Consider the following 15,944-nt stretch of genomic DNA (forward strand, 5'->3'; position numbering starts at 1 on the left):
ATGGCAGAAGTCATGTCTGTGTTTCTCCGAACAGTATACCTGGAACCTGGAACAGTACCTGGAACAGAGTAGTTTCTCAATAAGTATCAGGTGAATGGCTGGCTGATGTGAATGAATAACCAGCCAACCAGGCCTCTGATCCTGACTGCTTCTTACCAACTGGGGACAGTGTCTCGGCCCCCCTGAGCCTCCGTTTCTAGACCTACAGATGGGTCTCCCAGTTCTATTCATAAATAGCAGTGTGTGGACAGAGCTGGTGACAACACCTGGCACACAGAGTCCTGGAGAGAGACTGTCTCCTGGAGCCCTGACCTGGCCCTCTGTAGGCCCTCCCAGCCAGGCATCAAGGCGCCTTGTGGGTGCTGAGTGGGGATCTCTGGGTCCTGGGGCTCAGAGATGAACTGTAGCTAACATTTATTGAGTGCTCGGCATGTGCTCGGCACATGGATTTACTCATTGCATCCTGACAACAGGATGATGGGCCCAGCTTATATCCCCAGTTTTCAGGTGATGAAATGGAGACACAAAGAGATGAAGTTTAACAGCCACGAAGAGGCAGAGGTGGGTTTCAGTTCTAGAAACCTTCAGGCTCCAAATGCCCTGCAACCTCTTTGATCACCACACCCTGGGGCCTGAGGGCGCATCTTCCTCCCTAAATGCTGAATAAGAGAGCAGGTGCCGAAGGCCCCCTGGGCCTGCAGGGCTTGCTGGAGCTGACAGCGCCACCATCCGCCGCAGGCTTGAGCACAGATAGCACGAAAAAGGCCTTGCGGAGAGGTTTGGAAAAGGTGTTTGAGGGATCTGATGATACCCTGTGTCTTGAATAGTTTTGTGCATTTATCAAATGCTTTCTATGCGCCCGACTGTTAAGTGACTTGTCAAACCACAAACATTTTCTCACCTATCCTCATAGTAGGCATATGAGAGAAGCATTTTTTGCCCCCATTTTACAGGTAGGAAAACTGAGGCTCCAAGAGCTAGAGATTTCCATGCTTGCTGCATCTTTCTACCCCCTGCACCCAGAACATGTAGCATCACTTTGGCCTAGGGCACTTTCCCCAGCCTCTGTCAGAGGCCTGGAGAGGAGGGAGAGAGACTGTGGTGAAGGTCCCAATGTGGGGTAGAGGAGGAGGGGACAGTGGGGAGGTATGACATTAGACAGACGGACTCTTTGGCCCTCGGCCATGACAACCCCCAGGCAGGTTAGTTAGCCTTCCTGAGCCTCAAGATCTTCCTGAGGAAAGCAGAGAAAACACTAACAACTCCTCATTATGGGACAAATTATGAAAAAAATGTAGCAAAGTCCTAGGCAGATAATAGGAACTCAGTAATTTTAGGGAGATGATGGGGGGTGAAGAACAGGTATTGGGTGGGGCAAGGAGGACAGTGAGAGCAGGGAAGCATCCACCAGTGTAGATGTGACAACAGTGGTACAGGGGAAACCTGGGCACTGCCCTTAGGGCTGAACTCTCCTTCTCCTTTCTCCTGTCTCTACCACACCTCATGTCCATGCCACACCGTGAGAAAGATTCCAATCACACCATCTGTGCTAGAATCCTCACTACTACAGCAATAGCCCCACTGTTAGAATTCTTCCTAGGTTGGTAACCCCGCTGGGCTGAGTTCCCCTATTTTAGGAATGTCCAATTAGCCTAGGAGTTCAATGAACACTCTGAATGAACTTAAAAATGAAGCATGTCCTCAAAAATTTAAACATAGAATTACCATTTGATCAAATTACCATTTGATCCAGCAATTCCACTTCTGGGTATGTACCCAAAAGAACTGAAAGCAAGGTCTCAAAGAGATATTTGTACACTCATGTTCATAGCAGCATTATTCACAAAAGCCAAAAGGTAGAAGCAACCCAAGTGTTCATTGATAGATGAATGGACAAGTAAAATGTGAAATATATATATATATATAAATATATAATTCATCCTTAAAAAGGAATGGAATTCTGACACTTACTACAAATGGATGAACCTTGAGAACATTACGCAAAGTGAAATAAGCCAGTCATAAAAGACAAATACTGTATGATTTTGCTTACATGGGTACCTAGAGTAGTCAGATTCACAGAGTCAGAAGTAGGATGGTGGTTGCCACAGCTGGGAGGAGGGGGAATAGAGAATTATTATTGTTAATAGGTACAGAGTTTCAGTTTTGCAAGATGAAAAGAGTTCTGAAGATTGGTTGCATGACAGTGTGAATGTTTTTAACAATTTTGAACTGTACACTTAAAGATAGTTAAAATGGTAAATTTCATGCTGTGTGTATTTTATCACAGTTTTTTAAAAAATGAAGCATGGCTTTACCTAGAGGCAGGGGCATGGACTGCTTGACATAGAGTTTCCACAATCAAATGAAAATATAAGAGCCCACAGTCCCAGAGCCAGACGTGCCTTTTATTCACAATCAGCAATGAGAAGAGGGTTCATTAGATATCTAATGATTGATTTTAAAATTCTTATTGAAAGGCCTGATAATCTATATTCAGAATCAGCTTGCCCTGCAATTAACTAAAAACCCCTTATGACAGGAATTCATACATAATCGCTATCAGTGGAGTCAACTTGTAAGAATATTCCAAGCATTTAATTGACTTTTAAAAGAATAGCTACAGCAAGCTAATTAAATATCAATTCAGAGAATGTGTTAATTGATATTTAATAAGGATGTCAGTTGATGTCTAACTAGCCAATATGTCTCTTAAAATATGTCAATTAGATGCCTAAAGATCCTTTCTAAAAGGGATCAAGAACTGAAAGCATTGAGGATATAATTGGTTAATTGTTTTTAAATTACAGATTGCACCCCTCCCTGCTGATTTTGCCTGGATCATACAGCCATTTATAGGCTGCTTTGCCTGGTCTCCAGAGTGTCTTTATCTACAGATCCATAAAGCCAGAGTTGGCTTTTGTTGGGCTCTTGTGCAACATCTGTAGAAAAATGGGACCTAGAGAGGGTGAATGAAGTTCTCCGTCAGGTCAGGCTGGAGCTTTGCCCCCACTCCGCATGGCTAATTTTTTTTTTTTTGCGGTACGCGGGCCTCTCACTGTTGTGGCCTCTCCCGTTGCGCAGCCCAGGCTCTGGGCACGCAGGCTCAGTGGCCATGGCTCACGGGCCCAGCCGCTCTGCGGCATGTGGGATCTTCCCGGACCAGGGCACGAACCCGCATCCCCTGCATCAGCAGGCGGACTCTCAACCACTGCGCCACCAGGGAAGCCCAGCATGGCTGATTTTAGATGGTCAGGTCCAAAGGCCCCTATACAGAGCCCATGCATGGAGCATGTACCCTGCCTGACCACTCCCCCCTGCCCTGCCCTAAGACTCTTCTTCCACCTGGATGCCACCACACCTGAAACCCACACAGCCCAAGACATTTCCTTCCTGTCTGCTCCCTGGTCACAGTAAGAAATTTAATCAGGAGAGCCCTTGTAAATGTGGAACCAATAGCAGAAGCTCTTATGCTTCCCAAATATTCCCACCAAACAATACCAATGATAACACTAGCTTTATCCATTCTCTCACTTACCGAACATTCACTGCATGCCAACTGTGTGCCAGGAAGTCTGCCATGAGCTGGGGATCCAGGCATGGGCCCAGACCTTATGGAGCTCACAGTCCAGTATGGAAGAATTAATAAAAAAGATTCAAAGGTCACTAGGATCACGTTCATGTGATATTTGTCATGGGGTGGAAGCCCATGATGGGCTTGATCTGCCCTGGGTGGTCGAGATAGGTGTCCAGCAGAAGTGATGTTGGAGCTGAGACTGAAAGATGAGTCAGTGGTGGCCAGCTGAGCAGGTGGGGAGAAGGATAAAAGAACATTCCAGTCCCTGAGATGAGAAGATGTATGGAGTGTCAGTTGGAGGTAAAGACCTGCAGGCCTTGAAGTCCATCTGTAAGATCTGAACGTTGGTCCAGTTACCCACTGCTGCATACTAGACCCCCCTAGACAACTGCCGTTTTATTACGCTCATGCTTTCTCTGGGTCAGGAATTCAAACAGGGAACAACAAGGATTGCTTGTCTCTGTTCTTCAGTGTCTGGGGCCTCAGCTGGGAAGACATGAATGGCTAAGGGTGACTCGGTGGCTGAAGTTGAGGGGATCTAGAACCATCTAGAAACTTCTTCACTCACTGACTTCTAGGCTGGAATGACTCAGCTGTGACCTTCAGCCAAAGCACTGATATGTGGACTCTGAATGGCTTGGGCTTCCTCACGGCATGGTAACCTCATGATGATCAAGGCATCTTACATAAAATGGGTGCAGCCACTATGGAAAATGGTATGGAGGTTCCTTAAAAAACTAAGACTAGAGTTGCCGTATGATCCAGCAATCCTACCCTTAAGCATATATCTGGAGAAAACTCTAATTTGAAAAGATACGTGCACCCCAATGTTCATAGCAGCACTATTTACAATAGCCAAGACATGGAAACAGCCTGTATGTCCACCGACAGATGAACAGATAAAGAAGACAATGGAATACTACTCAGGCATAAAAAAGGAATGAAAGGTAAGAACTGAAGCCATGGCCACAGTAGATGATGTCACCTAGGACCAAGCCTTGAACCACGCCAACTTGTAGAGGTCAAGTAAAGGAAGAATAGTGAAGGGAACAGTGAAGGGAACAGTCAGAGAGACAAGAGGAAAACCAGAGAAAGGTGGGGTCATAGAAGCCAAGGGCAAGGGAATTTTCAAGATGGAGGGAGTGGTTAGTTCTGTCAGAGGCCACTGAGAGATCAAGAAAGTTGAGGGTCGGGGCTTCCCTGGTGGTGCAGTGGTTGAGAGTCCGCCTGCCGATGCAGGGGACACGGGTTCATGCCCCGGTCCGGAAAGATCCCACATGCTGCAAAGCGGCTGGGCCAGTGAGCCATGGCCGCTGAGCCTGTGCGTCCGGAGCCTGTGCTCCGCAACGGGAGAGGCCACAACAGTGAGAGGCCCGCATACCACAAAAAAAAAAAAAAAAGAAAAAGAAAGATGAGGGTCCTTCTTAAGAAGGGGTACTAGAATTTGAACATAGATGGCCAGATGCCAAACTCTGAGTTCTTCCTCACTTCCATATGACAGGGCCCTCATGAATTATGAATATTGTACATCTCTACTCAAAATCTCAGTGGGATTAGTTCCGAATCCTGGCAAAAGTGATTCTAAAGTTCATCTAAGAAAATCAACCATGGAAGTAAGCCTGAAATGTTTTGTGAAACAAGAGAACTCAGGGCTTCCCTGGTGGCGCAGTGGTTGAGAGTCCGCCTGCCGATGCAGGGGACACAGGTTCCTGCCCCAGTCCGGGAAGATCCCGTGTGCCGCGGAGTGGCTGGGCCCGTGAGCCATGGCCACTGAGCCTGTGCGTCCGGAGCCTGTGCTCCGCAACGGGAGAGGCCACAACAGTGAGAGGCCCGCATACCAAAAAAAAAAAAAAAGAGAGAACTCAGAGAGAGAGAGAAAGATGATAAAACTGAACGCAGTGCCCGAAGGTCCTCTGTAGTAGTGCTCCGAATCCCACTTGTGCCTCACTGTACATCAGCCGCCAGGATGAAGAGAGAGTGTGATGGGGAAAGCAGGCAGCTTGAGACAATGGCCTGGCTGAGCAAGTCCCCTCACCTCCATGACTCTCTGCTTCCCTACAATTCTAGGACTGTAGGATCTTGAGGTCCCACTGACCCCATTGCAAGATAATCAAGTGAGACAGCACCTAGAAGAACCGTCATGGTGGCCCATGAATCACCATGAGATGCCACCTGCCCTCACAAAGAGTTAAACAAACAGATGGTGTCACAAGGGAGGGCTGATAAAGTTGCCATGTGATCTCAGAGGAAAAGGACCGAGGCCCAACAGCCATGCAGTCATAAGCATGACTTTCAGAATGACAGGTCAGGCTTCAAGTTCTGGACCTTGCTAGCCGGATGCCCTTAAGTGGGTTTCTCAGCATCTCAGAAGGAAGCTGGAAGCTACATGTTAAGTCAGTTTGTCACACCCCTTAGGCCACAGAGGTTAGAGGGATAATTAAAGAGTGGCTTCACCTTGCCCAATATCAATTGATGATCCCAAAATGGGGGCAAAGAGCCAGCACTTACGATCAATCAGCAAAGAACCTGGCTCCTCTTTCATCTAGAAGGGAAAACCATCAGCAGCTCCAGCGGCTGTTGTTGGAGATGCTTATTCAGTTACCAATAACAACAGTTGCCATGGAGATGGTCCAGCCTGCCATCCTGGAACGACTCTCAGGCCAGGGCAGGAGTGGCCACATCCACACCCTTTCCAAACTAAGGAGGCAACTTGAGCCCTGGCTCTTCTCCAATTACCTGGTTGGGGATTTCTTCCACTTTATTTTTCCCTCTTCTTCCTGCCGGAAGGTGCAACTATTTGAAAATCAACTGGGATATTGGCAAAGGCAGGGGAAGTCTCATGGCTGTGCAATTGCAAAATCTTTGTAAAGTCACAGGACAGCTTATTTGGGCGCAGGGGGTGGGGGTTTCCTGAAGGCAACAGAAGGTATGTGAAGCAGCTACGGATGTTGGGGCTGTCGCAGGATCTGTGCAATGCAGGACTGCTTTGGGAACTCCTGGAGGTCTGTGTTGGGGTGCGCCTCCTCAGAGAGGGCCAGAGGCAGATGGGGCTGTCTCTAGAGGTGGTGGCTGGATGGGCAGCTGAGACCGTGCACCTGGAGAAATGGCAATGCCCACACTCAAAGAGGACCTCAACGGCTTCCCTGGTGGTACAGTGGTTAAGAATCCGCCTGCCAACGCAGGGGACACGGGTTCGAGCCCTGGTCCGGGAAGATCCCACATGCCGTGGAGCAACTAAGCCCGTGCACCACAACTACTGAGCCTGAGCTCTGGAGCCCGCGAGCCACAACTACTGAGCCCACGTGCAACAACTACTGAAGCCGGCGTGCCTAGAGCCTTGCTCCACAAGAGAAACCACCGCAGTGAGAAGCCCGCGCACTGCAATGAAGAGTAGCCCCCGCTTGCTGCAGCTAGAGAAACCCCGAGCACAGCAACAAAGACCCAGTGCAGCCAAAAATAAATAAATAAAATAAACAAATAAATAAATAAAGAGGACCTCAGTTCTCCAAGTCCTCAAAGGTTGCTCTTGGAGGAAAGGAGGCCAAATCAGAAATAATATGAATGTTAGTGGGAAAAGGAACCAGAAACCAGCAATCTTCACAACAAAGAAATCAAAATCCCAGAGGGGATGGGGCTTACCCACAGTTACCCTAATCTCATGCCCAGGAATCTCAACTCCCCATCTGGTTCTTCCCATCACAGCATAAATCGGGTTGTTCCTGGAAGGTTACTCAATGAGAGCAGAGCTTTCTAACAATGAGAGTGCCATCCATGGACTGGCTGTCTGCTGAGGTAGGTAGTGAGTTCCCTGTCATAAGAGGGGTACAAGCAGAGGTCAGAGAGCGTTTGGGTAGGGTATTTCAGAGATGATTTCTGGGAGGCAGTCAGGATTATATGACCTTGGAGCCCTGTCATCTCTGGGCGCCATGATTCTATAGTGAGTGGAGATGTCCCTGGCTCCAACTGGAGCAGACCATACCAAACCCCACTAGCCTGGGTTCTTCAGCTGTTTCTTCTTCAATCCCAGGGCTGGACCACAGAATGGAGAGTGCAAATGCTTTCTCAGCTCATACACCAAGAAATTACCCAGAATTGCTTCACACAGCAGCAGCCAGCTCAGCTCTCTGTCCAACAGCTGGTACAAGGTCTGGCCAAGATGACTTCTTAAAGATCTCCTGAAAGAGCACCCATATGTGAGAGATGGAAACAGGGAGGAAAACCAGTGCCTTCCCCCAAAGTCCCAGTGGAAAAAAGAAGCAGGCAGGCAGCAGTCCCAATAGCTCTCGTGGTCCAAAGTCAAATTTAGGAGACTGTGTAATAAAGATCTGACCTGGGCACCATCCTGGGTGTCGTGTCATCAGCTCACAGAGACACGAACCTGGGAAATTTTTCTAACGTCCCTGAGGCCTGCTTCCCTCAGATGAACAACCAGATACTCATACATGCTAACAAAGCAGATCTGTAATGATGACTAAGAAGGCAAGGCAGAAAGCAACCAACACAATGTCGCTAATAATTGATGGTTACCGATTTGCTTCAAAATGATGCAGTGGGGTGAAGGGGGTAGGCACAGGAGGAAGAAGAGATAAAACAAGACTGACCCTGAGTTGATAATCAAAGCTGAGGTCTGCAAAGTCAAGCACTACACTGTCATTTGTCTTTCTCTCTCTCCCCTCACGAGCGGACCATGGGGTTTTCCAGAGGCTGCACGGCATGTGATAGGACAACAGATTCAACATAGAAGCAGATCTGAGAATCCAGCTGCCTATTAAGTCAGACATTTAAAAAATTTGCAAAATGTAGGGCTTCCCTGGTGGCGCAGTGGTTAAGAATCCGCCTGCCAATGCAGGGGACATGGGTTTGAGCCTTGGTCGGGGAAGATCCCACAAGCCGCAGAGCAACTAAGCCCGTGCACCACAGCTACTGAGCCTGCGCTCTAGAGCCCGTGAGCCACAACTACTGAGCCTGCGTGCCACAACTACTGAAGCCTGTGCGCCTAGAGCCCGTGCTCCGCAACAAGAAAAGCCACTGCAATAAGAAGCCCGCACACCACCACGAAGAGTAGACCCTGCTCAGCGCTACTAGAGAAAGCCCACCTGCAGCAATGAAGACCTAATGCAGCCAAAAATTAAAAAAAAAAAAAATCTGCAAAATGTAAAACAATGACTCTCTTCTCACTAATTTTTGTTGGAAAAAATATAGTTAAATTTTTATATACTATATAGTTAATTTTTTACTATATAGTTTTATATACTATATTTTTTACTATATAATTTTTTACTATATAGTTAATTTTTATGAAAAAGTTATTTAACAGCCATTAGGATGGCTATCATTAAAAAAAAAACTACAACAAAAAGCAACAGGTGTTGGCATGGATGTGGATAAACTGGGACCCTTGCGCAGTTGCATGTGGGACTGTAAAATGGCACAGCCGCTGTGGAAAACAGTATGGCGGCTCCCTAAGGAAATTAAACATGGAATCACCATTTGATCCAGCAATTCCACTTCTGGGTATATACACAAAAGAACTGAAAGCAGGGTCTCAAAGAGATATTTTGTGCACCCATGTTCATAGAAGCATTATTCACAATAGCCAAATAGTGAGAACAGCCCAAATATCTGTTGGTGGTTGAATGAATAAACAACATGTAATATATACATACAATGGAATATTATTCAGCCTTAAAAAGGAAGTTCTGATATATGTTAAAACATGGATGAAACTTGAAGACACTATGCTAAATGAAATAAGCCAGACCAAAAAAGACAAATACTTTATGATTCCACTCATATGGGGTACTCTAGAGTAGTCATATTCATAGACACAGATAGTAGAATGGTGGTTCCCAGGAGTTGGGGGTAGGGGGAAAAGGAATTTGTTGCTTACTGGGTGGAGAGTTTCAGTTCGGGATGATGAAAAAGTTCCAGAAATGGACAGTGGTGATGGTTGCACACCAATGTGAATATACTTAATGCCACTGAACTATACTTTTAAAAATGATTAAAATGGTAAATTTTATGTTATGTATATTTTACAACAATAAAAAATAACATAAAATCCAATTGCTAATGCATAACTGTCATCTAAAAGCTTAGAGTAGAAACAAATTATCAAGGACAAAAGTTATTTGTTTTGACATGTACTGGGATTATTGTTATTTTTAGATGATTTAATAAATAAATATTTTTAAATGTCTGAGATTTAATGTCTAATATGTTAAATATCAATAGAAGCAGCTCACATAAACAAAAGCTCTTGGAGGTCCTCAAAAAATGTTTAAGCATATAAAATATTCCAGGGACTAAATATTGAGAATGGCTACATGATATTATTCTTTCTGCTTTGAATGTGTTTAAATTTTTCTGTATTAAAATATTTCTGGGAGTTCCCTGGTGGCCTAGTGGTTAGGATTCTGGGCTTTCACTGCCGTGGCCCAGGTTCAGTCCTGGGTCAGGGAACTGAGATTCCCGCAAGCCGCACGGTGCGGCCAAAAAAATATATCTTATTTTTAAAAGAATAGACTATTGTCTTTCCTTCTTTGCTATTTGGGCAAACTGCTTAACTTTGATGGACCTCAGTATCCTCGTCTGTCAAGGGGGTAGATAATTCCAAAGCACACAGTCTCTGAAGCAAATCTGACCCCGCACAGGCACGGGGGCTGCTGTCCCCACCCGGAGCTTTGGCAGAGACCTGCGCCTCCCTAAGTTGAGGAAGAGGGAGTGTGCTCTTGTATTAATCAGCTCCCATTAATTTTTCAAAGTAGACAACAGCCCACTTACTCATTTCCCATAGAACCTCATCCATAATTGATCCTGAGCTGCACTTATCCAAATAGATGGAGAAGATGCCCGGGGCATGTGAGGCTCTGGGAGGGTTTTCTGCTGATGAGCTTACCCTCCAAATGAATGACTGTCTTGAGAAGGTTCTCAAGCTCGAACTTAAGACATGTTCTAACCTTTCCTTCGATCAAGAGTAACAAGGAAGAGGAGAAAGAAACGACCCCCTAAAGGCTCTGAAGGATTGCTTTGAGGTTATTTCTATATACAGACCAGCTTGAGGAGGTTAGTGGAAGCCAGCCTTGTGGACAACTCAGGTCTATACAGACCCCAGCAATTTCAGCCTTGAAACTACATCTCTAATTACTTCTACCCTCATGGCCTCTACTTGAGGCCGCAGGCCTCTGGCCCCAACCTCCACTCCAAAATAAATGCCAACTGCATTGAAGATTTAAATGTTTTTTAAAAAAGAATGAATTAAAACCCTTAAAGACAACATAAAGTGAACAGTTATCAGATAAGACTTTATGGTTAAACAAAAGAGAAACAAAGCCATCTGGGAGAGCTGGCCTGGCACTCACATCCAGCCCTGGTCTTTTCCTGTTGAACATAAACAAACAATTTCACAAAACACCTACATCAGACAAGGCCAAGATGAAAGCAAGATCACTCTGTAATCATATCTGAACTGCATTCATTTCCTGGGGATGTCGTAACAAGTACCGCAAACTGGGTGGATTAAATAACAGAAAGTTACTGTCTCACAGCTCTGGAGGCTAGAAGCCTGTGATCAGGGTATCTGCGGGGCCATGCTGCCTCTGAAGGTGCAAGGGAAGAATCTGTTGCAGGCCTGTCTCCTAGTTTCTGGTAGTTCCTTGGCTTGTGGCAGCATAACTCCAGTCTTCACAAGGTATTCTCCCTGTATGTGTATCTCTCTGTCCAAATTTTCCCTTTTTATGAGGACACCAGTCATATTAGATTAGGGGCCCACTCTACTGACCCCATTTTAACTAATTACATCTGCAATCATGCCATTTCTAAATAAGGTTATATTCTGAGATACTGGGTGGTCAGGACTTTAGCATGTGAATCTGTGGGTGAGGGGACACAATTCACCTTGCAACTCACGAACCTAGGCAAAAATAAGGACATTGTCCAAAACACAAAAATGACCAAACATCCTCTGTGTTCGTTTCCTAGGGCTGCTATAATAAATTACCACAAGCTGGATGGCTTTTATAACAACAGAAATTTATACTCTCACAGTTCTGGAGGCCAGGAGGCTGAAATTAGTCTCATGGGGCCAAAATCAAGGTGCAGGCAGTGCTGTGCTCCCTCCAGAGGCTCTAGGAGAGTCTCCACTCCTTGCCCATTCCAGCTTCTGGTGGCTGCCAGCCTTCCTTGGCTTGCGGCCACATCACTTCAGTCGTCAATGCCAATGTCTTCAAATCTCCCTCAGCTCTGTCTTCACATTACCTTCTCATGGGGGGTCAGGGCAGGGACAGGTACAGAGAGACAGACAGACAGACAGTGTGTGTGAACCTTTGTCTCTCTTATACAGACACGTGTGATTGTATTTAGGGCCCATCTCAGGATCCTTAATCACATCTGCAAAGACAGTTTCTTCCTATAAGGAATTTTTCCACATAAGGAATTCCAGACTCCAGGTATTAGGATCTGATATCTCTGGCGACCATTAGTCAGTCTACTACACACCCCATCACAGCTCATGAGGGTGACTGCTCCTTCCTTACCACTGACAGCTTTAATCTCCCTTCGTCCCTCCCACTTTCTAAATAGTATTTATTAAAACATCCAGTCGTAGAAGTACCTCCACTTCCAGTAAGCATCCAATTTGGAGAAAAGCCTTGTTTCCCTGAAATCTTCTCAAAATCACTTGATACAACTCCAAATTCTATAAGTCCTGTGTGACTCCTCTGAGGAGGTGCCTCACCACTTCCCAGGATGTATGGTCTCTCTTGTTGCAATAAGTCAATAAACTCAACTTTATTCAACTACAGGCCTATCCGTGGTGGTATCTAGCAGAAGAATATTAACAGTAGCATAGAAATATGAGATATCACAAAGAAGAAAATGCTAAGTTTAACTACACAGGTGTGACATCATCAAAAACACGGCATGGGAAGCATCTCCAAAAACCCCCTCCTCCATAAAAGCAGTGAGAACACTGGCAAGAATGGTCAGAATCAACTACTTCAGAATTCTAGAAATTAACTGAAAGTTTGCCTCAAACGGGGGGGGGGGGGAACACTTTTTTTTCCCCAAGAAAAACAATGAATCTTGATAAGAACAGTGAGCTTTGTGGCATCTTAACTTGCGCCAGTCCCATTCCCTGCTCTCCAGCTCACAAGAGCCTTGAAAAGTAACAGCCCATAATCACAGGGAAAACGAGCAGCCCGGCAGCCACTGAAGTAGTCAGAACAGGGTTGGAGCTTTTGAGAGCTCCATTCTCAGAAAATCTCATTATTCGATCTGGCTAGCAGTTCCCTGGAAAACCCCACTCCACTTGTAAAACTCCTCTTTATTTGACCTGGCTCGGAGCTCACCCAATGTGAAGTCTTTTCCCAGCCCCCCCACCAACCCCGGGAGGCTTTTGTCAAAAACAAAAACAATAAGCAGCAATTATTTAACACTGTAGCTGCCTGAGGGAGAGAGAAGTTTGGGCAAACAAGTTAAGCTGAGAAATGAGATTCCATAGAGAGTTTTGAAAAGAAGGCCATACACAGACATAGCGCTGTGTGCATGATCAGGAAAGACATGAGAAGGCCCTAAGCTATACCTCTGGCTAACTTTGAGGGTCCAGGAAGTGAAGGCTAAGCCAGAGCTGCAGACAGCTAGGCTGAGTACTGGAAGCACACACCAACATACATCCCGAGTCCCGTTGCAAAGACTGGGAGACAGTGGATCTAGGTGTTTAAGGAAATCTCTGTCCAATCAATACTGACCACTAAGCTGAGAAGAGATGTCAGTGGCCACAAACATCATCAGACTTTATATAATTAGTCCAGGAAGGTCACTAAAGAAATAATCACAACAATAATAAGAAACAGCAAAAACAACAAACCCTAGGAAGAAGAGAGTCCAGAGTTGTTACATTATGTCATTTAGAATGCCCAATTTCCAACAAAAAGATTATAAGATATACACAGAAACAAGAAAGTATGGCCAATACACAGGAAAAGAAAAGAGTCAATAGAAAGTATCCCTGAGAAAACACAGCTGCTGAACTTACTAGACAAAGCCTTTAAATCAACCCTTTTATATATATACAGAGAACCAAAGGAAACCACATTTAAGAATTAAAGGAGGAGAAGCCTGAGGTGATGTCAGCAAGATGGTGATATAGGAGATTCCAGCCCTCAAACTCCACAGAAACATTGATTTTGACAACCATACACAGATGTAAGTACCTCTGTGGGAACCTGGGAGTCCAGTGGAGATTCTAGCACCATGTTCAAAGAAAAAAAAAATCCAAGAAAAGATGCCTTGAAAAGGGTAAGAAGTACAGTTTCGCTTCACCCATGTCACCCCTCTCCCAAAGTGGCATAGCTCAGTGCCAAGAATGACACCCCTGGGACTTCCCTGGTAGAACAGTTGTTAAGAGTCTGCCTGCCAATGCAGGGGACACGGGTTCGATCCCTGGTCCGGGAAGATCCCACATGTGGCGGAGCAACTAAGCCTGTGCACAACAACTACTGAGCCTGTGCTCTAGAGTCCATGAACCACAACTACCGAGCCCACGTGCCACACCTACTGAAGCCCATGCTCCTAGAGCCTGTGCTCCACAACAAGAGAAGCCACCGCAATGAGAAGCCCACGCACCACAACGAAGAGTAGCCCCTGCTCGCTGCAACTAGAGAAAAGCCCGCACACAGCAGCGAAGACCCAACGCAGCCAAAAATAAATAAATAAATAAATTTTTTTTTAAAAAAAGAGAGAGAACAGAAGGAGTAGGGCAGATGCATCCACAGAATAAAGCTTAAGGGACCCCAAAAATCTCTAGCTGGACTGACCGGGGAAGGTCTTTCTCTCCTAAAGTAGTCAGTAAAGACTGGAGGAAAGGACTGCTTCTTCAAATGTTAAGACAACAGTACAAGACACATAAAAAATCAAGAAAACAAAACATCACCAAAGGAACAACATAAAGCTCCAGTGACTGACCCTAAAAAGTAGAGATCTATGAATTTCCTTACAAAGCAGTTTAAATTATCATCTTAAAGAAGTTCAGTGAGCTACAAGAGGCCACAGATACACAACTAAACAAAATCAGGAAAACAATACATGAACAAAATGAGACGTTCAACAAAGAAACTGAACCAGGGAATTTGATCAAAAGCTTCAGCAGCAGACTCAGCCAAGCAGAAGAAAGAACCAGTGAACTCAAAGACGCATCATTTGAAACTAGCCAACCTGTGAAACAGAAGGAAAAAAGAATGAGAAAGAGGGAAGAACACCTGCGTGGACTGTAAGACAGCAACAAGAAAAGAAACAATATGTGCATTATGTGAATCCCAGAAGGTGCAGAGAAAAAGAAAGGGGCAGAAAGATTATTTGAAGAAATAATCACAGAAAACTTCCCAAACCTTTGGAGGCAAAGGAACATCCGTATCCATAATGCCCAAAGAATCCAAAACAGGCTGAATACGAAGAGATCTTCAACGGGACAGATTATAATCAAACTGTCCGAAGTCAAAGATAGAGGGAATTTTTTAAAGCAGCGAGAGAAAAGTCACTCATCACATACAGTGGAACCCCCATAAGATTATAAGAGGATTTTTTTTTTTTTCTAAGACTACAGTACCTGGTATTCCCAGGCGGTCTCCCATCCAAGTACTAACCAGGCCCGACCCTGCTTAGCTTCCAAGATCAGACAAGATCGGGCGCGTTCAGGGTGGTATGACCGTAGACCAAGAGGATTTCTTAACAAACCCATGAAGCCCAAAAGATAGTGGGATGATATATTCAAAGTGCTGAAAGGAAAAAAAAAAAAAAGCCTGTCAACAAGGAATACTCTGCCCAACAAAGCTGTCCTTCAGAAGTGAATGAGAGAAAAAGACTCTCCTAAACAAAAAAAAAGCTGAAGGAGTTCATCACAACTAGATCTGCCTTACAAGAAATGCTAAAGGGAATTCTCCAAGTTGAAATGAAGGATGCTAAGTAGCAACATGAAAACATAGGAAGGCGTGAAACTTACTGGTAAAGGTAAGTATATAGTAAAATTCAGAATACTCTAATATTGTAATGGTGGTGCATAAATCATTTTTAATGCTAGCATAAAAGTTAAAAGACTAAAGTATTTGAATAACCATAGCTACGATAATTTGTTAATGAGTACATATTATAAAAAGATGTAAATAATGATATCAGTAACATAAAATGGGGGAGAGTAAAGGTGTAGAATTTTTGTATGTGATCAAAATTAAGTTGGTATCAGCTTAAAATACACTGTCATATTCCTGATGAACATAAATGCAAAAGTTCTCAACAAAGTACTAGCAAATTGAATTCAACAGATTATTTAAAAGATCAGGGGCTTCCTTGATGGCACAGTGGTTAAGAATCCACC

The 15,944-nt window shown here is 44.9% G+C and overlaps 1 non-coding gene across 1 annotated transcript; it reads right to left on the reverse strand.

The window, feature by feature from the left end:
- Positions 1-15,167: 15,167 nt before the first annotated feature.
- LOC132506541 (5S ribosomal RNA) lies at positions 15,168-15,286 on the reverse strand. Its single transcript, XR_009535868.1, has one exon. It is a non-coding gene; the product is annotated as a 5S ribosomal RNA (ribosomal RNA).
- Positions 15,287-15,944: the final 658 nt, after the last annotated feature.

Source organism: Lagenorhynchus albirostris, chromosome 15 (genome assembly GCF_949774975.1).
Source record: "Lagenorhynchus albirostris chromosome 15, mLagAlb1.1, whole genome shotgun sequence".
Classification (NCBI taxonomy): Eukaryota; Metazoa; Chordata; class Mammalia; order Artiodactyla; family Delphinidae; genus Lagenorhynchus; species Lagenorhynchus albirostris.